The sequence below is a fragment of the Grampus griseus genome (genome assembly GCF_964374135.1).
Source record: "Grampus griseus genome assembly, chromosome: 1".
Taxonomy (NCBI): Eukaryota; Metazoa; Chordata; class Mammalia; order Artiodactyla; family Delphinidae; genus Grampus; species Grampus griseus.
In genome coordinates this window covers 96470989-96494988 of record NC_139017.1, presented here as the reverse complement: position 1 = coordinate 96494988, position 24000 = coordinate 96470989, and positions in this window count along the sequence as shown.

The following is a 24000-nucleotide window of genomic DNA, read 5'->3' as shown; positions in this document are numbered from 1 at the left end:
TAGCATTTGCTCAAAGTTCAGTATTTTGTCATTTAAATTCGGTTTGGTCTCCTCATGAGCATTTTCTCAAATACATCAACTTTAGTACAGTTCCTCTCGATCTAAAGACATGTAAACTAAAAGAGATAAATTATCTGTCCTTTAGCTCTCTGACCCCCAAACATAAAAGTCTGGCATACTAATAAGATAACTGCTTGAAAATGGTGGGATATGAAAAATGCACATTCAGGGGCTCATAGCAGTTCTGAAATCCAGTAGAACACATTTCACCAGTTCTTTGATTAGGGCTCAATCTTACTCTATGGGAGTTCTCAGTATCGCTTGGTTCTGTCCTGTGAGTTCTTCCTTTTCCCCAAGAAAAAGCCTGTGGTTTCAGTTGAGAAGTCTTCCCAGTCTGCTTCCTGCCTGTAAATGTTGTAGGTGCAGTTTTCTTTTCATTTTGTACTGTCTCTGTCCCTTTCAGTCTATGATGGCAATGCTTGTGCCAAAACAGTTTTCTTAAAAATGTTGTGACTTTTCTATGAATCTTATTGGGGTTCACTCCCATAGACAAAAGCCACAAGTACAAGTATCTTTAAGACTGGTCCTTTTCTATCTTGGGCTTCCTGAAGGAAGCTAAATGACAAAATGCTTAATATTCATATAAACCCCAGTTTTTGGTGGAATCTGCAAGGCATTCTCTAAGATCTTTAAAGTGCTTTTATTTGTCTGGAAGTTTTTATAAGCCACTGTATTAGAACTTTATAAAGTCAAAAAAAGAGCTTATAACCCCATCCAGGATTTGATCTTTGGTATGACACTTAATTTGAGAATCATTTGCCATCTGGAGAGACTAGCAATGAGAAATAGTTTTATTTTTGAGCCCAGCAAGTTCCGACTCTTTGATATTTAACAGTTTTCTCTTTAGCTCAACTTGTTCCTTTCACATTTTATCAAAGTCTAGTAAAAGAAGCCAGGTGGCAATTTTAATATTTTGCCTGGAAATCTCCTTAGTTATATCATTATTTTCATGATATACATTTTCTGTTTTTTCACATTACAGCAGTCAATAGATTTGCCAAGCTTTCTGCCTTTACATAACGAGAAACCCATTTCTGTAGCTTCCAATAACATTTTTCTTATTTTTCTTTAAGCTGTCACTGATAGCCTTTGAGCTCTGCGATCTTTTACATATCTGTAACACTACCCGTAAGTCCCTTCCAGATTTCACTAACAGTCTTCTCAAGCTCCTTCCAGCTTCTACTCAGTACCGTATCCCTAAACCAATACCTCATATTTAGATTTTTGTTATGACATCACTCATTTTCGGGTATCAAATTATGTATCAGGTGTCTATCATTATATAACAAATCACTCCAAATCATAGTGGCTTAAAACAATAACAATCATTTATTTTGTTCACAACCCTGTTATTTGGGCAGGATTCTGTGGGGAGAGCTCATTTTGTCTCCATCCAGTGTCAAACAAGACAGCATGCTTGTGGCCTGGATGACCCATCTTCAGGATGGTTCACTCACTGGAATCTGTTGACTGGAGCTCAACCAAGACTTTTGGCCAGGGACCTTGATTCCTCTTCATGTGGTCTCTCCATGGGTTTCTTGGACTTCCTCACATCATGGTGGCAGAGTTCCAGGGTTGAGCATTCCAAGAAAACAAGATGGAAATGCATGACATTCTTATGACCTAGCCTCAGAAGTCACATAGTGTCACTTCAGCTGAAGTCTACTGGTTGAGGAGTCTCAAGGTCATATTGCTTGAAGAGCATATGAGAAGGGAAATCTTGTTACAGTTAATCTCGGAAAAAACAGCCGGCTACAACTAGTATTGTTGAAAGAAGTGTTCCTATTTATGGGCCATTTGTGAGTTATTTTTCGCCTAGTTTTCAATCTTTATATTTGACTTATTGATTTATATATGTTCATTGTACATTGAGAATATTAGTGTCTATAATATCCATTGCCAGTATTTTTTCTCCAAAACATTCCTTTTTACGTTCCAATGGCTTTTTTAAATGGACTACACATGTGTCGCCATCCCCAGCACCCATGCCAGAAGTGAGCTATGGCCGAGGTACATAGACATACCCAAGTCCTCTGGGCTCTCATTTGGTACACGTATGAAAATAAACAATAAAAGAAAGCAAAGAAGGCTTCCCTGGTGGTGCAGTGGTTGAGAATCCGCCTTCCGATGCAGGGGACACAGGTTCGTGCCCCGGTCTGGGAAGACCCCACATGCCGCGGAGCAGCTGGGCCAGTGAGCCATGGCCGCTGAGCCTGTGCGTCCGGAGCCTGTGCTCTGCAACAGGAGAGGCCACAACAGTGAGAGGCGTGCATACCGCAAAAAGAAAAAAAAAAAGAAAGCAAAGAATTTATAAAGTAAAAATAAGAACATTAAATTTGCCCTAAGAGTGTGCGGAACAATCTTATGCTAGTGAGATATTTTAAGGGAAGAACTTCCAAGAGTAAGAAATTAAAATATATTTCTTATATGCAAACATTGGACAGTGCCTGGCACATAGTAAGTGCTTGTTTAATGCTTGCTTAATGACTAGCTTGTTTTCATCAATGACAGACTTAGTTTGCATTCTCCCAAAAGCAATCCCTGAGAGAAGGATGTGGACATGTGTATTTTATTTGGGAAAAGATTTCAGCAACCAAAGAAAGGATGGTGCTATGATTAGTTTACCAGTGTGGACAAATGGAACTCAATCCATCTGGGACTCTTTAACAGGCTATAAGAAACACACCTCAGAATAATCCCACCAAGAGGCAAGGATGCTGCAGCATCAGGCTATCAACTGTAGCTCCTGCGGGTTGAGTGTTAATCCTCGGAGCATTTACCTGTGACAGTTCCAGCCTTCCCTGAATGCAGGTGCATGAGATAAGAAGCCATTGACACATATGGTAACTTCATGGCAAGGCACAGGTACCCTCTGTGGTAGGTGCAGGTATCCAGGTGGGGCTCTGGCAACATTTACTACAGTGATATATTGGATAAAGGGAAAAAGAAAATAAAAACTATAAAGATGGACTAACAGAAATGGAGCAAGGAAGAAAGGAAATCCATTTGTGGAGGAAAAAATTAATCCTCCTACACCTCCTAAGAATGTTGTGAAACCAGTTACTAAAACCAGTTACTTTGGGGGTCAAATAATATAATTGAGAACTTTAAATCAGTTTCATAATTTGTTATCTGAGATGAATGTGTTGAAGTGATATATTTCTGAGTCAAAAGTAACAGCCTTTGGCTGAGAGCTATTTGCTTAAAAGCTGCCTCTTTAAATGTATTAGAAAAGAGAATGCTGGTTTAATACAGAAAGAGAGGTATGAGAGTTCTAAAAAAAATGAAAACCCAAAATCTAGCAGAAATTTTCTCTCTCTCCCTCTTCTTCTCACTCCCCTTCCTTCCTTCCTTCCTTCTTTAGAATGTACAACTCAAAGAGAATATTGCTGAAAAATACGTATGACCAAACATAGACTTCTCTTCTATACCTTTGCCTTTACATCATCCTGGAACCTCCAAAGGTAATGACATACTTGTGATTAATTGTTGCTTATCATTTAGTATCTATTTGGCCCTTAGAAACTATTCTCTCTTTACATTAACTGCAAGCTGCCACAGTCTGATTACCATTCAGTACTGATCTCCCAGTGTATGATAATAGAATTAACTTAACAAACATAAAGAGTAAAAATGAAATGTCAACTTTTATTACATACTTTTCTCCCATCTGCCAGAGTGATTTAAATGCCAGTTTTAAAAAGTAAAGAGACAACCAGCCAGCCTTTCAGTGGGCCTTGCATATGGCTGCCCATGGCGTATAGCGCTTGGTGTTCTGCACGCCAGCCCAGGGCACTGCTGAGTCCGGCCTGGTGGTGACATTGGACGGCACATGGCAGTAATCCTTTGTCCATCTGTGTCCTTTCTCTGCCTGGGATAAGACATTATGGTTGAACAGCTCTGTTTTGTCCTTCCTTTTCTGAAAGCTTCTCGAATTTTGAATCTTGGCCGTTGCATTGGCAAAAGTTCTGCTTTCCTCTTTCAAGAGAGATGCTGCATCTTTTCTTGCATTCCAGACTGCTGTCCTTTTTGATTGTGAGCCAACAATATGCATGACAATGTTTGGGGTTTTGGTGGTAACTGATGAAATATGGTAGCTTGTGAGATAGATTCTGGATGATATGAAGAGTTTAATCTTTAATCTTTCTGGATAAATCAAACAGCCTAATCCAGGATATTAGTAACTCACTCAAAATAAATTAGGTGCTTTATCTGTTCCACATTGCTTATCTATACTTACTTATTATATTTTCCCTACTGGCTTATTTTCTATAGTCCCATTAAAATGCAAGTTCTAAGAAAGAGAGAACTCTGTATTCTGTGCAGGCATACTTTCAGCCTACCTGGTACATAACAGTTGCTCAATAAATACATTTTGAATAGTTGAGTGAATGTCATCTTGCTGTCTATTGAGTCCATCCATTTTAAAGTGTATTGAGTTACAGATGTAGAAAATAAACGTATGGTTACCAGGGGGTAAGTGGGGGAGGCATAACTTGGAAGATTGGGATTGACATATACACACTACTATATATAAAATATATAGCTAATAAGGACCTACTGTATAGCACAGGGAACTCTACTCAATACACTGTAATGGCCTATATGGGAAAAGAATCTAAAAAAGAGTGGATATATGTATATGTATAACAGATTTACTTTGCTGGACACCTGAAACTAACACAACATTGTAAATCAACTACACCCCCAATACAAATTTTAAAAAAAATCAAGTGTACTGAGTTAAGAATCAATAAAATTGGTGAGAACTGAGCCTGCCTTCTCAAGAGGATGTTACCTGGAACGGTAGCTACAAATTTACCTCAGAACAGTCCCTCCCTTGTCACTGTAGAACACAGTGAGTTAAAATAAACGTCAGAAGCACTAAATTATCTCATTTGCTGCTTCTGTCAGGTAGTGCCCAAGTTAACCTGAGTTTGAGGCTGTGAACTACAAGGTCACATTGCTTAAGGTCCAAAATAAAAAAGGGAAAGTGGTCCAGCAATGGCAGAAATGTAGAAAGAGAAAAGATGCTGATTAGAAGAGCCAAAGTCAGGAGCCACAGACACTGGTGTGCTTTGGATGATTGGAGGGGTATTTGGGACACTGAAGAAATTTACCAGTTCATCAAAGGAAGCGATGAGATGCGAGTTTAACTGCTTGGTTGCAGCAGCTTCCAAGAGAGGTGGCCGATATGTACCTCCTCACTGCCATTAGAAAGCAGTAACACAGGCCTTCCCAGGCAGCCTTGCTAGGGATCATTCCTCTTCTTAAAAATTCCTGCTTCTTCCAGAGCTATGCAGCTCTCTGTTGGAGTCCTGGTCCAGTCATCTGTGAAATGCTCCAATCCCTTCTACAATGTTCCCAGTGTCCAAACACCAGCAGTGCTTCTTTAAGAAAGCCAAATTCATCTTTGTATAGTTCTGATTGTTAAAAAGTGTTCCTTTGTTTTAATATTTGTTTCTGTATGTTTTATATTTGGTTTTAATTCTATTCCTTAGGAACTTGTTACTGCTTTACATGACTGGGTTCTCAAAATATTTACAAGCAGTCATTATTTCCCGGACTAATCAGGGTAATTAGCGGTCATTTCAGATAAACCCTGAAATCTCAGTGGCTTAACACTGAGGCTTATTTCTTTCTCATGTAGGTCAAAATGCCTTTCTGAACCTAGTAATTATGCTTTCTGGAACATGGGGCCTTCTGTATCACTTTGCCAGAGGAAAAGAGATTTGGAAGCAGTAAAGAAACCAAAGTGACACACATCATCCAATCCACTGACCTGAATTAGTTGTGACCATAACCTAACTGCAAGGGATGCTGGGAAATTTAGGAGAGCACAAGGATATTTGGTCAACTCTGTGTTATCTGCTACATGCTACTCCTAGTTTTTTTAACTTTTCAACTAGCTAAATTTCCCAGAGCCTTTAATTCTTTTCTTTTCTTTTTTTTTTTCTTTCAATTATTTCTTATAGGACAGATTTCGAAGTAACCTAATCACCCACAACCTCTAAGGTCAACCATATCATTCACCAGCTGTGCTACACTCTCTGTGTGGTAATTTTTTTCTGTCCACCATTGTATCCAGACAGCTTTCCAGCAGATATCTTCCACCTGCCCCATCTAGAACTCATCTCTACTAGGGTTTCTGACTCAGACAAAGGAATCACAACCAACTAGGTGATTTCAACCTACGAATGTTGCAAATAACTAAGCTTCCAATTTGGGTTTAAACAGGGCACCTGGATAGATGTGTATTCAGCTTTCTCTCAGCTAAAATGTGACCTTATTTTATACTTCATTTTATTTCTATCTGGAGTTCTAGGTATACAATAAACATTAATTTTTAAAAAGCAGGTACAATGTGACATATAAATAAAACAAAATTTGAAATCATCATAATTACCAAGCACATCTACTGTCTCTCAGATGATCTACCCAGTAATTCCCCAATCTTACAACACTGCTTTGGAATATATTTACAGTTGACTGTCTTTACTTACCAGCAAGAGAAAAATAACAATAATATGGATTAAGTGAATGAAGGGGCCCCCAACAGTGATTTTGCTTGGAGGAAAATTTTCATGTGATTGTCTCTTTAAGCTCTAATCTCGCAAGAAAAAAATATTCAAAATAATGAATTATTTTCATCCTGGGAAGATAGACTAAAAGTGTACATATTTGAAAGTAAGTGAAGCACATTTGTTATAAGAAACACCGCAAATAACACAGGTGTCTTTTTGACATGAATAGGGAAAGAAAACAAAGGTTAATTCTGATCCCCAGAGCTCAAGGTGGAAAGTGTCAACAGCTAACGAGAAGATTGTTGACTCCACATTTACTACAAATATGGAGCTTTCCTGCTCATAGCTGGAGTGTCAATGTTGATATATTTGTAGGAGAATACCTGCTAAAATTGCAAAGCATAAATATGGCATGCAAACGAAGCAGCCTTTTTACACACATACCTGCAGATAAGGTACATTCACCATCTGCCCGAAGTGAAGCCACGTCCTGCTTGCATAGTTAGAGCTGATCACTCTGGCACAGAAATGAATATCTCAGTGGGAGCCAAGTACCACCACAGAGTTGAAATTCTTGTTAAATTAAGATTATCCAACCCCACTGAGGAGGATAATCCATTTACATATTTACACTCCAAGCTCTTAATTTTCCAGACAGGTCTTAGTAAGAAGGACAGAGTTTTGTACAAGAAAACAAGGAAATTAAACATTTATTGTATTCCTTTCTTTTTTCCACCTAAATTGTGTAATAAATAACAGAATGAAATGGTTACTAATATTCCTAACAGGCTTCAATTTCCAAAGAATTTCAATTTGAAAATTTAAGCTTCACGAGGGCAAGCACCTGGACAGCTTTGGTCTTTGTTAGAGTCTTACCACATACAAAGAAAGTGTTCAGTAAATATTCACAGAGTGAATATATGAATGAATGGTTTATGTTGATTCCACTTTACTTTTTGTCTCCTACAGACCTCTAGCACTCAATCGCTAATTTTATGATACTTATATTCTAGTTAAGACTAGGTTTATAAGGCCAACATTATGTTTCATAATCAGTAGAATACTAGAAATTATTTTAATTTTGAAATATCTATAAGGTCAGTTACAAAAGCCTACACATTTTTGTTTAGATAAATTTTTGATAATACTAAACTTTTCAAAGTGCTTCTGCATTTGATGTCTTAAGAAAACATGTTCAAGGAAAATGTTACTATTCTTTTGTTACTGATTCATATTCTGGCTGTTGACAAAATAATAATCCAACATCATAATTCAAAACATGTATTCAAAACATTTCCATAGATTTTTAAAGATTATAAAGAGAATTTAGCTAATAGGATCTCCTTTGATGTTCACAGGGCTCTGGCTTTCATTGCAATATTTACTTTTAGGGACTTGAGAAGACAGGAATGTGGCATCTGTAGTTATAGGTACTGACTGAAGAAAAGTTCCAATTCTGCACATACAACTCAGCATTTTGAATTCTGTCTGCCTAAATGTTCATCATGCTGGCGGGTCTGCATCAGTGATTTGGTAGCTAATTGACATGAACTTTGTACCTTTCTTTGATTTAAGTATTAGAAAAGGAGATTCAAATCTCTTAGCTATGAAAATAAAGAGTAGTCTTCTTTGAAAAGTTATACTTAACTGAAAATGGTAATCTAGGAGATTATTCAAGAACATGTAGAAGTGTATAGGATATAATGTTAAGGGGAACATATGTTATATAAAAATATAGATGCAAATAGATAAGGATTGGAAGCTAATGTGCAAGAATTAAAATAGCTAGTTAGGGCTCAGGGCTATAGGTAACTATTTTTCCTTTTACACAGTTATATTCAAAAGTGTTGCTGCATTATCATTTTTCTTTTTAAAAGGTAAGACAATACATTCTGGTATCATTATAGGACAAAAAGATTACTCTGGAAATGTGAACACACAGCCTGGGATTACTTTATAGGGATAGGTATGATGTCTTTGAAATTGCTACAGTATTCTGTGTTCTTAGTATAGGCCTTCAGTTCATACTACATTTATCTTCTTATTAAAAAACAAATATTCTTCATTCATGTTATGATAAACTATTAAATCCAGGAGTGTCTAATTTTTAACAGTTTTAAACAAAAATAAGCTATGGATTATAGATATTCAGACACACTACAAGCCTAGAAAACAATAGAGAGAAATAATTATTAACAAAAAGGAAAAAGAAATAGTCACACTCATATTTATTAGCCCAAGTAAATACTAAACGATGTTTGAAATTATGTTAAGAATTCTTCCCTAAGTAATATTTTTCATTTTAAAACCTTACATTTTAAAATGTTTATACTCATGATATACTTATTAATTAGTTTCACAGACACAAATTATAATGTTTTGTGGTTATAAACCTTAAATTCATGTGATATAGTGTTCAATGCATACCTACTGCTTATTTGCAAACAAGAAAAAAATTAATAATGGACACATGATTTATTCCATAAGTGGAATAAAACTGTTTTTCCTGAAATTGCATTCTTCTAAAACAGCATGAAATAGCTATAATGGGAAGTAAGTAAAAACTTTACATGTAAAGTGACATTGTTATTTTTTCTGCTTTCTTATCCAGATGCAGATTTTTACCTTTAGGCAATAGTGTAGTCCTGCCATCATCCAGAATATGAGATTGCCCTGAATCTTCATTCTCAAGAAAATTTGCAAATTACCTTTATACCAAAATGATAAATTGTTCCCTCCATCCCAAATCACCAAAGAACATCATACATTAAAATTTCTATGTCAGTTATCAAATGAGGTGTATTATAACCTAATGGCTACACAAGGAATAGTGAGAAAGGACAATTGACTTTGATGTATGACTGCTTAACCTGGAGAAACTAGGTCCTACAAAGGAGAGCTCTTTTGTGAGAAACACACACATACATACACAGCCAGTAAGAAGGAAATGTTATTATTAAATACACAAGGGTGCCAAATCTGCTCATGTATACTAAGCATCAAAATAACATTCTGAGCATAAAAGATTTAGAAAGAAAAAATATTGTGGCTCTAGAATGAGCAGTCAATAATATGACAACTGTAAAAGGCTTACTTTGGAATTCAGAGATCAAAAAGGAGCTGTAGTCTTTGCAGCTCCATTAGGAATTAGACCCAAACTACTTCCTTTTTTATGACAGTATTCAACTGTGCACTTTAGATCTTCCCAACAGAAAGCCTAATGAGCCCTGTGGAGGCCACACTACCTGCCAAGAAAATAATCCATCCTCCAAAAGCCCCGGCAACAATATTCTTCAATGCTCAGAAAAAGTGCTGAAATGTCATTCAAAAGGCTTTCTACAATCCTCCCTGGCAATCCTGGAGAATCTAATGAGTGAAAAGCCAAAGTACACCAAAGAATCATCATCTCCAAATTTAGAAGAAAAAAACCAAGTTACGTAAGTCAGAAAATTAATGACTGACTGTCAAAAATGACCTTCTTGGAGTATCCAATGATGACTGTCACGGCTTCTCAAATTACCCGGTAGAAAGGCCCAGGAACTGAGGAGAAACCACAGAGCAGAGATTCACTGCCCTGCTAATGTGCAACCTGTCCCTAACATTTTTATTTCCATTTCATTTTGGAGATATATTTTAAGACTAAATAATTCTTAGGCCAGTGAGCGAGCAAATCTGGTAACGAATGTTACAAAGGAAAGAATTGTCTTTCTTCTTTATTTTTCCTACCTTTCTCTTCCGTTTTTTTATATCTCTCATTGGTTGTTTTTTATTTTTCCCTCTCTCATAAAACATCAACATAACTTTTATTTTTATATTAAAAATAAATAGAATACTCTTTGGGGCATTTATAAATCAATATTTCTGGAGCTTCCTCCTCTGTGTGGGACCTGCAAAGCATGGGATGGACCTAGAGTCACTTCCGTTTCTCCTCCAGTCTCTGCTCAACTTCCCCCCCTTTAAATTAAAGTCTGCTCTTTGCTTAAAAAGAAAAAAAAAAGGAAATCAATTATTTTTGAACCTGAGGTAGGTATTTTCCTGTAGATTGCTAGAAAAAAAATGGGCATGCCACCATGAGTAAGGCACCATATCTGCCCTCAAAGAGCTTGCATTATAGTACAGTAATGTACTATACAGACGAGTACAACTACAAATACATGCTAAGGATGCTAAATGCAACAGCAAAGACCTAAATAATACCTAAAGTGTATACCAAATTTAGTCTTGGAGAATTGAGGAATCTTTCTGGAGAAAATTAAACTGAGATCTGAAAGAGGAGCAGGAGTTGACCGCTGAATGTGCACTCTTTGATTCTACAGTAAAGAATTTAGAAGATCAAAGTTGTGATTTCAAATGACAATTCACTTAAGCTCCTTGTGTCTTGATTTTTCTCTTCTCTGAAACTAGTTTTGCCATCCTAATAGGATTATTTTGAGGATAAGGATGTCTGAGACCAACAAACTAAAAATGGGTACTCAGTGACAAAATGTTACTATATATTTTACTAATTATAAAAGCTTATATGGTGTAGTAGGCAACCATTAAGATGGTCCCAAAAGATTCCCACTTCCTGGTATTTACTCCCTCTTATCCTGAAGCATGGCCTGGATTAATTGACTCATTTGTAAAGATAGAATATGGCAGAAATGATGGGATGTCATTTCCAAAATCAAGTGATAAAAAGACTGGGACTTCTGTATTGGGGCTTGGCTCTCTCTCTCAGACCCCCACTTGAGTCCCTGACCTTGGGGGAAGCCAGCTGCCATGTGGTGAGGCAGCTCAATGAAGAGGCCCATGTGACAGGGAACGAAGCTCTGAAAATACCATGTAAGTGAGTTTGGAAAGGGGTGTCCCCACCCATTTGAACTCACCCAGCTGAACCTTCAGAAGACACCTCAGCTCTGGCCAACAGCTATCTCCTCAGAGACCTTGAACCAGATTCAACCTGCTAAACTGTGCCTGGTTTCCTGACATTCTTGTAAAACACCTTGGGATTTCCAGTGAAATGCTGGAGAGGCCATGGGCTAGAAGAAAAGAACATGACCAGAATTAAGGGATTCATCATAGGATTAAAGGCAAAACTAAAATAGTTCCTCCCTAATAAAGTATAAAGTGAGCCTCCATTTGATCAAGGTAATCTGGCAATAATTTAACTGCATTCTCAGACAAATCTCAAAACTATTTGTTTAACAAATAGTTGTATAACCGAACTCACAATTTTCACAAGTATCATCATCTACAGTGTCCAATCTAAAATTTTAGAAAATGTAAACATGGGGCTTCCCTGGTGGTGCAGTGGTTGAGAGTCTGCCTGTCAATGCAGGAGATATGGGTTCGTGCCCCAGTCTGGGAAGATCCCACATGCCACAGAGCAGCTGGGCCCGTGAGCCATGGCCACTGAGCCTGCATGTCCGGAGCCTGTGCTTCGCAATGGGAGAGGCCACAGCAGTGAGAGGCCCATGTACCACAAAAAAAAAAAAAAAAAAAAAGGCAAAATAACAAAAGCTATAAGAATTTGTCACTAGCAGACCCACAATACAACAAATGCCAAAGGAAATTCTTTAGACTGAAGCAAATGACACCAGGTGGAAATCTGGAGCCACAAGAATGAGTGGAGAGTACCAGAAGGGATAAATTTGAAAGACTAATATTCTTTAGTTTTGTACATCTTTTAAAAGCAGTTAAATGCAAAAATAATAATACATTATGGGTTTATAACATATACAGATGTAAAATATGTGGTGAGAGTAGCACTAAAATGAGAGAGGTTAAAAGAAATTATACTCTTAAAGTTCTTACATTGTAAATGAACTGCTACAATATTAGGTTATAATATGTTAAGGATATCTACTGAAATCCTTAGAACAACCACTTAAAAATATGAGGACAGTTAAAAAGCCAATAGAGTGAAGAGAATAAAATGAAATTTTAAAAGTCTATTTACAATAACAAAAAAGTCAGGAAAATAGGAAGAAAAAGAGAAGTGAGGGGACAAATAGAAAACAAATATCAGCAGTTTCTAAATATAAAGTCACATTGTATGGAAATGGAGCAAACACTTCACTTAATAAGCACAGATAATTAGACTGGATATAAAAGCAAGATCCAATTGTATAAAGTATTTACAGAAAAATAAGTGAATTTAACAAGGTCAGTATAAAATCAGTTAGATTCTTGTACTTAGTACAAATGAATTATAAAATAAAATCAAGCAATGCATTTTCAACGCTACCAAAAAGTATAACTTATTAGGAATAAATTTAATTTAAAAATCTTCAAGATCTCTACAATGAAAACTACAAAACATTGCCAAGAGACATTAAAGAAAATTTAAATGAATGGAATAATACATTTATCATAACGATGGATTAGAAGACTTAATATGGTTAAGTTGTCAGTTATTCTTAAGTTGATCTACAGATTCAATGCCAAACACTTAAAGATCAAAGCAGGATTTTTTAAAGAACAAACAGAGTATGGGCTCCTAAAATTTGTATGAAAAGCACAGACCCTAAACCAAAACAATCTTAAAAATCAAAAATGAAGTTGGAGGACATATGCTCTTTGATTTTAAGACTTCCCATAAAAAGATAGTAATAAAATCATTGTAGTATTAGTTTAATGATAAAATAAAACAAATAAGTATATAAGTAAATAAACAATTAAATTAATGAATGTGACAGCAAAGAGATTTCAGAAACAGACCCGCTCATATAGGTTATTTACAAAGGTGCCAAGGTAATTCATTGGGGAAGGATAGTCTTTACAACAAATATTGTTGGAACAACTAGATATAAATAAGGAAAAAATTGACCTTGACCCATATTTCACACCATCCACAAAAATTAATTCAGAATGTATCATATACCTAAACATAAAAGCAAAATCTATACAACTTCAAGAAGAGTATATTAGATAATTTGTTCGTGACTTTGATGCAAAGATTTTTTATGCTCCAAAAATCACTAATTTGCTTTTATAAAATTAAAGACTTCTGCTCTATACAGTCACTATTTAGAAAATGAAAGATAGCCTTGAGATTGAGAGGAAATATTCTATCTGACATAATGTCAGTATCCAGCATATATAAAGAACTTTTACAATTTAATAATAAAAAGACTAAGAAATCAACAGAGTGAATGAAAAACTTGAACAGAGCCTTTACAAAAATAAGTTATGTGAATGACAAATATGCACGTGAAAACATGCTAAATATCATTACCCCTAAGGTAATGTAAATTAAAATGAAAATCAAATACCATACACACACATTAGAATGTCTAAAATAAAAATGATTGACAATAACAGATGTTGGCAAATATGTGGAACAACTGAAACTCTCACACATCACTGGTGGTAGATAAAATAACACTACCACTTGAGAAAAAGTTTGGCCATTTCTTATAAAATTAAACAAACACCTACTTTATGAACTAGAAATTTCATTTCTAGATATTTTTCCAAGAGAAATCAAAACATGTCTACAAAAAAACAAGTATACAAATACTCATGGCAGTGCTATTCATAATATTAAAGAAACTAGAAACAATCCAAATAGCAATTTATAGAAAAATGGATAAACTGTGGTATATTCAAAAGGTGTAATACAGCACACCAATAAAAAGGAATGAACTACTGGTACTCTCCACATTTTGGGTGAATGAATCTCAAAATATTGTGTTGATTGAATGAAGTCAGACACAAAAGGATTCTACAGGTGTGTGTCAGAAAATTCTATATGAGGTCTTACCAATCAAATGGAGACAAGTAAGAATATAATGCTGAAATATTCAAGTGGTGTATTATAGATACATGGTCTTTAAACTGGGAGAGACCTTATCTTCAAGTCCTTTTTTCTTCTTCTCCTCCCCCTTCCCCTCCCCTTCCTCCTTCTTCTTCTTTTTATAATGAATGAAGACATTTAGAAAAGTAAAGGTTTTGATGACTTGGCCAAAGTCACTTAGCCCACACTAAATAACTAAAAAAATTAGACACGTACTAAGTACTAAGCTCTGGTGATAAAAATTATGGGACTTCCCTGGTGGTCCAGTGGTTAAGACTCTGTGCTCCCACTGCAGCGGGCACAGGTTCAATCCCTGGTCAAGGAACTCAGATCCCACATGCCATGCAGAGTGGCCAGAAAAAAAAAGCAGCGGTTACATTTGCGGATGGGAGTGGCTTTACTGGAAAAGGGTAGGAAGGTATTATCTAGGGTGATGGAAATATTCTGCATCATGCTTGGGGGTAGTGATTACAAGCATATAATACATTTATTAAAACTCAACAGAAAAAAAAAAACTCAACAGACTGCAGACTTAAAATTGTGTATTTCATTGTATGTAAATTATACCTCAATTTAAAAAAAAAGGAATCAAAACTATGAACTTGTTGAAAATAAACATTTGTTTTTGTGTTAAAGAAAAGGTTGACCTATGAGGAGCTATTTACAATAAAATATTTCACTTGAAAAAAAAAAAGGTTGAAATTTGCAACATAATACTGTTAATCTCTGTGGAATTGTCTTATGCAATTTTTGTTCACTTTTTTCTGTATATCTTCTGTGTTCTCAATTCTTTTTTTAAAATAAAAGTGCATTTATTTTTATTATCAGCCAAAAATCATTAAATATTGTGAAAAACTTAGGAGTATTTATTAAAATTGTTTCTCTTGTGCAAAAGCTTGATTGGAATATCATAAATGCTAATGCTTATGAGTGTGAAAGAGTTAAGACTAGAAAAGACCAGAAATAAATCAAAGGATTAAAAAATACATGTGTGCATTAATATATTTAGAAGGTACATATATGATCAGCTGGGACCTTGAATTTGCCAACGTGGAGACTAAAACCCACAGCTATAAAAAGCTATCATTAAATTATCTTCCAAGATCAAATGAGAGAATGAGTTGCAAAGTAAAAATCTGGATCAAAATTCAGTGTTATTTTTTAACTGAGAATCATGAATCATGGCAGTTTATAAAAGATGTGTCCTGATTCTAGGTGAGAAGTGTATTAGCCAGACACTATTGACATTTTCCCTCAGAGAATGAGGACATGGCAAGGGATATGTTCTGTTGACAACAACGAGTATTCAAAAATTCTGACCTTTGCTAATCAAAATTGAGTTCCACCTGAATTTGTGGACCTGGAAATCAATGAGAGCAAATGTTTCTCAGCTTCTAATTGGATCTCCTTGTAAGGAAATACCATCGGGCAAAACAAATATTTGGTGTAATTTATGTACAGGAGCAGTATATTTTTACATGACTTGAGAAAAGCACATTATACTGAAAAGCACTTAGACATTTAAAAATACATAGGATTTTAGTAACACCATGCATACCAACTTGACAGTTTGTAACTGGGCTTTGTTCCCCTTTATAGCCACCTTTTTTCTTGTTGCTGTTGTTTGGTTTTGCTCAATGTGGTATGCTCTCTGAGCCAGTATGGACTTCATAGACATGTGTCAGAAAATTCTAAATGAAATCTTGTCAACAAAACTGAGAGAAGTAAGAATAGAATGCTGAAATATTCAACTGATATATTATAGAATCATAAAGTATCCAAATCAGAGGGACATTGTAGGGCTGTCTTCAAATCCAATCTTCTTACTTTTTCCAGTGAAGAGAAGTGAATGGTTTGTCCAAAATCACATAGCCAGAGAACCAAGAGTAGAATCTTGGTCTCTTTGACACCCAGTTCATATTCATTCAAGAAATAAAATAACAGTTAATTTAAAAACCTTGCCTTTTGGGAATGCCTTACAGTTTAAAAAGCATTTTTTAAATTTATGTAACCCTTTCAGGTAGAAGGGATATAATGATCTTATTTTATAGAGAAATTGAGGCTCAGATTCTTTCTAAATAAGTTCACTGGGAGATCCAGTGCATAGACTCAGGTTAATATTTAATTTGTCCACTTAATAATTAACATGGATGAGGCATCATGTTAGGTAAGTAGTTTCACCCCTTGCTACATATCAGAATCACCTGAGAATGTTTTAAATCTTACCCATACCCTGGCCACACCCCTCAAGAGTCAGATTTAGGATGGTAAACAATATTATTACAAAGATCGCCAAATGATTCTATGTGGAACCAGATTGAGAGCCACCGTGCTATAAGAAAAAAGTATGTTTGTTTATTTGATAGATTTTTATTGAATGCTTGTTATGTGCGAAGCATTGTTTTAATTGCTAAACATGCAATAGTGAATACCACAAAAATATCTGTCCTCATTGTATTTACATTCTAGTGATAGAGACAAATAAAAAACAAATAGAATATTGAAGATGGTGATAAATGAAATGGAAAACAAGCAAAAAAACAAAAGCAAAGGAGAGGAATAGAAAAGGAGATAGATATTGCTATTTTAAATAGAATAGAATTTAAGCAAAGACCTGAAGGAGATGAGTTTGAGGAGAGAGGTGGGGAGGGAGATGCTATTTTTGAATGGAGCTTTCTGGAGAGAAAGAAAAGCAAATGCAAAAGCTTTGAGGCAGGAGTGTGCCTGCTGCACTCTAGGAACAGTAAGATGGCTGTGAAAGCTGATTTAGCGAGGGCAAAGGTGATAGGAGATGAGGTAGGAAGAGGGAACAGATCATGTAGGACTTGTAGGTCATTGTACAGAATTTGGATTTTATATGAGAAAGATGGAAATCCAATGGAGTATTTTGAGCAGGAGTGTGACAAGGTCTGATTTTCATTTTAAAAGGATTACTGTGTATAGAAAAGATGGTAAGGTGGCCAAGACAGAAATTGAAGGTCCAACAGAAAGCTTTACAGTGATCCAAGTGAGATATATTGTGATTTGACCACAATTATAACAGTGAAGGCATTGAGAAATAATCGGATTCTGGATATATTTTGAAGTTAGAACAAACAGAATTGACACTTTGGATGTGTGGAATTAGATAATGTTATTAGCCCAGATGACTGCAAGTTTTTGGTCTGAAGGACTGGGATTTCAGAGCACCTAATAAGACTTCAAAACACATGAAACAAAATCTGATGAAACTGAAATGAGAAATAGACAAATCCACAGTTACAGACGGAGACTTCTTAACAATAACTGATGAGCAAGTAGACTAAAAAAAATCAGTGAGGATATAGAAGACTTGAGCAACAGGGCCCAATTAATATTTATAGAACATTATAGCAACAACTGCAGGAGACCAACTCTTTTCTAATGCACATAGACTGTTCACCAAAATAGACCATAAAATAAGTATAAATAAGTTTCAATAGAACACCGTATGACCCAGCAATCCCATTACTGGGCATATACCCTGAGAAAACCATAATTCAAAAAGAGTCATGTACCACAATGTTCATTGCAGCTCTATTTACAGTAGCCAGGACATGGAAGCAACCTAGGTGTCTGACAGATGAATGGAAAAAGAAGATGTGGCACATATGTACAATGGAATATTAGCCATAAAAAGAAATGAAACTGAGTTATTTGTAGTGAGGTGGATGGATCTAGAGTCTGTCATACAGAGTGAAGTAAATCAGAAAGAGAAAAACAAATATCGTATGCTAACACATACATATGGAATCTAAAAAAAAAAAAAAAAAAAGTGGTTCTGATGAACCTAAGGGCAGGATAGGAACAAAGACGCAGACGTAGAGAATGGACTTGAGGACACGGGGAAGGGAAGGGGAAGCTGGGACAAAGTGAGAGTAGCATTGACATATATACACTACCAAATGTAAAACAGATAGCTAGTGGGAAGCAGCCTCATAGCACAAGGAGATCAGCTCTGTGCTTTGTGACCACCTAGAGGGGTGGGATAGGGAGGGTGGGAGGGAGATGCAAGAGGGAGGAGATATGGCGACATAGGTATATGTATAGCTGATTCACTTTGTTATAAAGCAGAAACTAACACACCATTGTAAAGCAATTATACTCCAATAAAGATGTTAAAAAAAAAATTCAAGTGATTTAAATCTTAAACAGGCTGTGTTTTTTTTGACTTCCATAGAATTAAATTAAAATCAGTAATGGTAAGGCATCTAGAAAATCCCCTAAATATTTGGAAATTAAAGAACTAACATAAATAATTTATGGTTAACTACTATAACTTTCTCCATTAGAAATATGTACAAAATTTCTTATCAATATTAGAAATTAAATCCAACAATATTTATAAGAGGTAATACATTACAAAAAAGTGAATTTTATTCCAGGAATGCAAGGTTAGATTACATTAAAAAACTTATTAGTGTATTTTACCATATTAACAGAACAAATGGGAAATACCTTATAATCATTTCAATAGATACAGAATAATAATTTTGAAAAATTCAACACCTATTCATGATTTTTAAAACATTCCCTGCAAGTTAGGCATAGAAAGAAATTTTCTTAATCTGGTAAAGGACATCTATGGAAACTCTACAACTAATATTATACTTAATGGAGAACTAGAAAATTATTTCCCCTCAAAATCAGGAAAATGCACTTTCATATACTGGGGATCCTTAGCCAACAAAAAGCCTCAAAAAAGAAATACAACCATAAAGATTAAAAAGGAATCAGTAGTGCTATCTTTATTCACAGGCAGTATGATTGATTATATAGACAATCCTAAACTGTATTTTAGACACACACACATGCACACGTGCATACACATACCCAAATACACACACTGACTAGAACAAAAAGTGGGGTCAGTTTACAAAAATACATTTTATTTCTATATACTAGCAGTAATTAATTAGAAAATGAAATGTAAAAACACCATCTGCAATAGTATCTAACAACAAAGAATACATAGGAATAATCTTAATGAAAGTAATGCAAATTTTATACACTGGAAACTACAAAACATTGCTGTGAGAAATTAAAGACTTAGATGGAAAGATATTGTGTTCATGGAATAAAAGACTTGATACTGTTTAGAAGGTCTCCCAACTGATCCACTGATTCACTATAACTCCAAACAAAATCCCCAAATTATTCTTTATAGAATTTGAGATATTCTAAACTTTATATGAAAATAAATAGGACTTAGAGTAACCAAAAGAATCTTGGAAAAGAATAAATTTGGAAGACTCAGGCTGTATGACTTTAAAAAGTTTACTGTAGATCTTAAGTAATTTTAAGTGATAAAACCTTGTCAGGTAAAACTTTTCTGGAGTGCCACACACTACTGTAATAACCAAGGTATCAACTCTACTGAGAACACATACTATCTAGCTACAGTAAAACAGACGGTATGATTCCACTTACAGAAGTTCTTGAACAGGCAAAATTAATCTATATGATAACAGAAATCAAAATAGTGTTTACCTATGGTGGGTAGGCTGTGACCAGAAGTGGGCAAAGGTAACTTCCTGGAGTGATAGAAATATTTCATATCATCATTGGCCTCTTGTTATATGGATGTCTCATTTGTCGTATCCTCATCAAATTTTATATATAAATCACTGTATATAAATTTTAACCCAGTTAAAATAAAAGATTAATATGAAGATCATAATTTAAAAGAATATATCTTTACATTTGTTGTCCAAAAAATATGCAGACAAATTTGGCAATAAATACATTTTGGTAAGTTATATATTATATATGTAATATATATTATATATTACTTTATTGATATTCGTGACAAGCAAAATCTTTTCATTCAAATTTCCAAAAGTTATATGAAGATTAAATCCAAGAAAGAAAAACAGGGCATGATGAAAAAAATGTTAATATATCCCACCTATTGTCTTTATATCTTTGTAAATTGCCTTAAATCTTTTCAGGAAAAGATGTCTCTGGTTACAAATGCTACATAACAAATTACTCTAAAAATTTCTTATTAAAACAACCATTTTCTTTTTGGTCATAATTTTGTGGGTCATGAATTTGAGGACGACTCATCTGGGCAATCCTTGCTTGGGGTGTCTGATGTGGTTGCAGTCTGATGTGGGCTGGGATTGCAATCACCTGAGGGATTGCCTGGGCTTGAGGTCCAATACAGTTCACTCATATGAAAGTGAATTGCTGGCTATTTGCTGGGACCCCACCGGGCTGCCAGCCAGCAAGTCTACAGTGGCCTCTCCAGCATGGTGGTCTAAAGGTAATAGGACTTTTTATATGGCTGCTCAAATCTCCAAGCACGAGTGTACCAGTGAACATGACAGAAGCTGTGTTACCTTTTCTGATTCAGCCTTGGATGTCATGCAGAGTCACTTTTGCATTCTACTAGTTACAAATGAGGCACAATCTTACCCAGATTCAAGGAGAGATGACACAGAGCACAATCCTCCACAGGACCTGTGTCAAAAGATTTCCATTCATTTTTTAAAAACAGCCACAGATGAAAAGAAAATAAATTAATAAAACAAATTTATTGTTTTGTTTTGACATAAAGAGTTTAGATCTATTGAGATTCAGCACATTCTAACCTGAGTGGACAGTACTTTTGAGAGATTTAAATTTTATGTAGAACTTGAGATCAATGTTGTTTGTATTCATATAATCTCTCTTAATAGTTTTACCTAATCAATATCCCTATCAATTCAGTAGTAGGAGATGTGTGGTCAGGATTTGGAAGGAATGAACACAAATACGTCCTTTTTGATTCAACAACTTCTTAGGGATGGGGGTATAAATTACTTTTTAGTTCATTTATATAGGAGCAGGATTAAGTAAAAAAACATAGAATTATTAAGCATTCTTAAGTTCAGAGGACTTGAGGGAGATTCTTTTTTATTCATTCATATATACACTCATGATGAATTCATTCATCAGTCACCTTTACTTCCTTTTTCTAGGGAGCAAGCAGTTGCCTAAACTGGAATGGCAAGACTCTAGTTCCATGAACTAGAAAGGGATATCAAGGCTCTTTTGCAGGAAAGAATCTAGCTCTGAGGCAGGGCTGGTGATCACTAAGGATGCCTATGATGGGACAAAGGGCCCAATCATTTAGTGCCTACAAGTCAAGCTTAAGAGAAAAAGCTGAGCAAATTTTTTTTTGGCTCTGCAAAAATCCATTTCATCTCATAACTGGACATGGGCTGAGTGCCAGTAGAGACGATGAATGCTACAGATGGGTAGTTTTCATTCAATTTATTTGCTTCAGCCTCTTAAAACATGTTGAATTGGGAAAGGGGGTGGAATCTATAAGCTTAGTCTTTATCTTGAAATTCACCACTGATTTAGGAATGAGGCCTGGGAAAATGCTTATTTAAGAGCATTTGGCTTCCTTCATTCATGCTGAATTGTGTAATAGAATAACAATTTATTTGTTCAGTTCTCTTGGTTCTGACATAATGCATTGGGTAAATATAAAACCATATTACTCGAGCATGCAAAAAAAATTGATATCACCTCAGTTATTCTCAGAATAATTTTTTAAGCATGTCTCCTGATATAGTTGTAAACTAATGGCTTATACACTGGAAATATGTAGGAAAATTGTTACTTTATGCTTGTGTGCAAAAATAAATGAGACGTCATATAAGCCAATCAATCAGCTCTGTAAAGCATCATCTGTTCTCAGTAATAAGTGGTTTCCTCTCAACATTAGGTTAATTTTACTTGCTCTGATCAAAAAAGTTTCTCTTGAATCCAAACCACAGAATGATATATGGGACTAGAGGCTATGTACAATAATATCATCTTGCTGCTCTGCCCACTTTTTAAGTTGTATTTCAGGTACCATATGCTTTCATTTATTTTTTTCTTTTTCTTTTTAAATATTTTTTAAAGGAAAATAATAATTTTTTATTAACTGACCCTGAAAAAATGGATATTTATGAATTGCCTGACAAAGAAATCAAATTGTTTTGTTTTAACATCTTTATTGGAGTATAATTGCTTTACAATGGTGTGTTAGTTTCTGCTTTATACCAAAGTGAATCAGTTATACATATACATACGTTCCCGTATCTCTTCCCTCTCGCGTCTTCCTCCCTCCCACCCTCCCTATCCCACCCCTCTAGGTCGTCACAAAGCACCGAGCTAATCTCCTTCTGCTATGCGGCTGCTTCCCACTAGCTATCTATATTATGTTTGGTAGTGTATATATGTCCATGACACTCTCTCACTTTGTCACAGATTACCCTCCGCCCCCCACTTTCTCACAGCTTACACTTCCCCCTCCCCATATCCTCAAGTCCATTCTCTAGTAGGTTTGTGCCTTTATTCCCGTCTTGCCCCTAGGTTCTTCATGACCTTTTTTTTTTCTTAAATTCCATATATATGTCTTAGCATATGGTATTTGTTTTTCTCTTTCTGACTTACGTCACTCTGTATGACACACTCTAGGTCCATCCACCTCAGTACATATAACTCGATTTCGTTTCTTTTTATGGTGAGTAATATTCCATTGTATATATGTGCCACATCTTCTTTATCCATTCATCTGTTGATGGACAGTTACGTTGCTTCCATGTCCTGGCTATTGTAACTAGAGCTGCAGTGAACATTTTGGTACATGACTCCTTTTGAATTATGGTTTTCTCAGGGTATATGCCCAGTAGTGGGATTGCTGGGTCGTATGGTAGTTCTATTTTTAGTTTTTTAAGGAACCTCCATACTGTTCTCCATAGTGGCTGTATCAATTTACATTCCCACCAACAGTGCAAGAGGGTTCCCTTTTCTCCACACCCTCTCCAGCATTTATTGTTTGTAGATTATTTCAATTAATTTTTTTTTTTTTTTTTTTTTTTGCGGTACACAGGTCTCTCACTATTGTGGCCTCTACCGTTGCAGAGCACAGGCTCCAGATGCACAGGCTCAGCAGCCATGGCTCATGGGCCCAGCCGCTCTGCGGCATGTGGGATCTTCCCAGACCGGGACACGAACCCATGTCCCCTGCATAGGCAGGCAGATTCCCAACCACTGCACCACCAGGGAAGCCCATTTGTAGATTTTTTGATGATGGCCATTCTGACCAGTGTGAGATGATATTTCATTGTAGTTTTGATTTGCATTTCTCTAAGGATTAATGATGTTGAACATTCTTTCATGTGTTTGTTGGCAATTTGTATATCTTCTTTGGAGAAATGTCTATTTAGGTCTCCTGCCCATTTTTGGATTGGGTTGTCTGTTTTTTTGATATTGAGCTGCATGAACTGCTTGTAAATTTTGGAGATTAATCCTTTGTCAGTGGCTTCATTTGCATATATTTTCTCCCATTCTGAGGGTTGTCTTTTGGTCTTGTTTTTGGTATCCTTTGCTGTGCAAAAGCTTTTAAGTTTCATTAGGTCCCATTTGTTTATTTTTGTTTTTATTTCCATTTCTCTAGGAGGTGGATCAAAAGGATCTTGCTGTGATTTATGTCATAGAGTGTTCTGCCTATGGTTTCCTCTAAGAGTTTAGAGTATCTGGCCTTACATTCAGGTTTTTAATCCATTTTGAGTTTATTTTTGTGTATGGTGTTAGGGTGTGTCCTAATTTCATACTTTTACATGTACCTGTCCA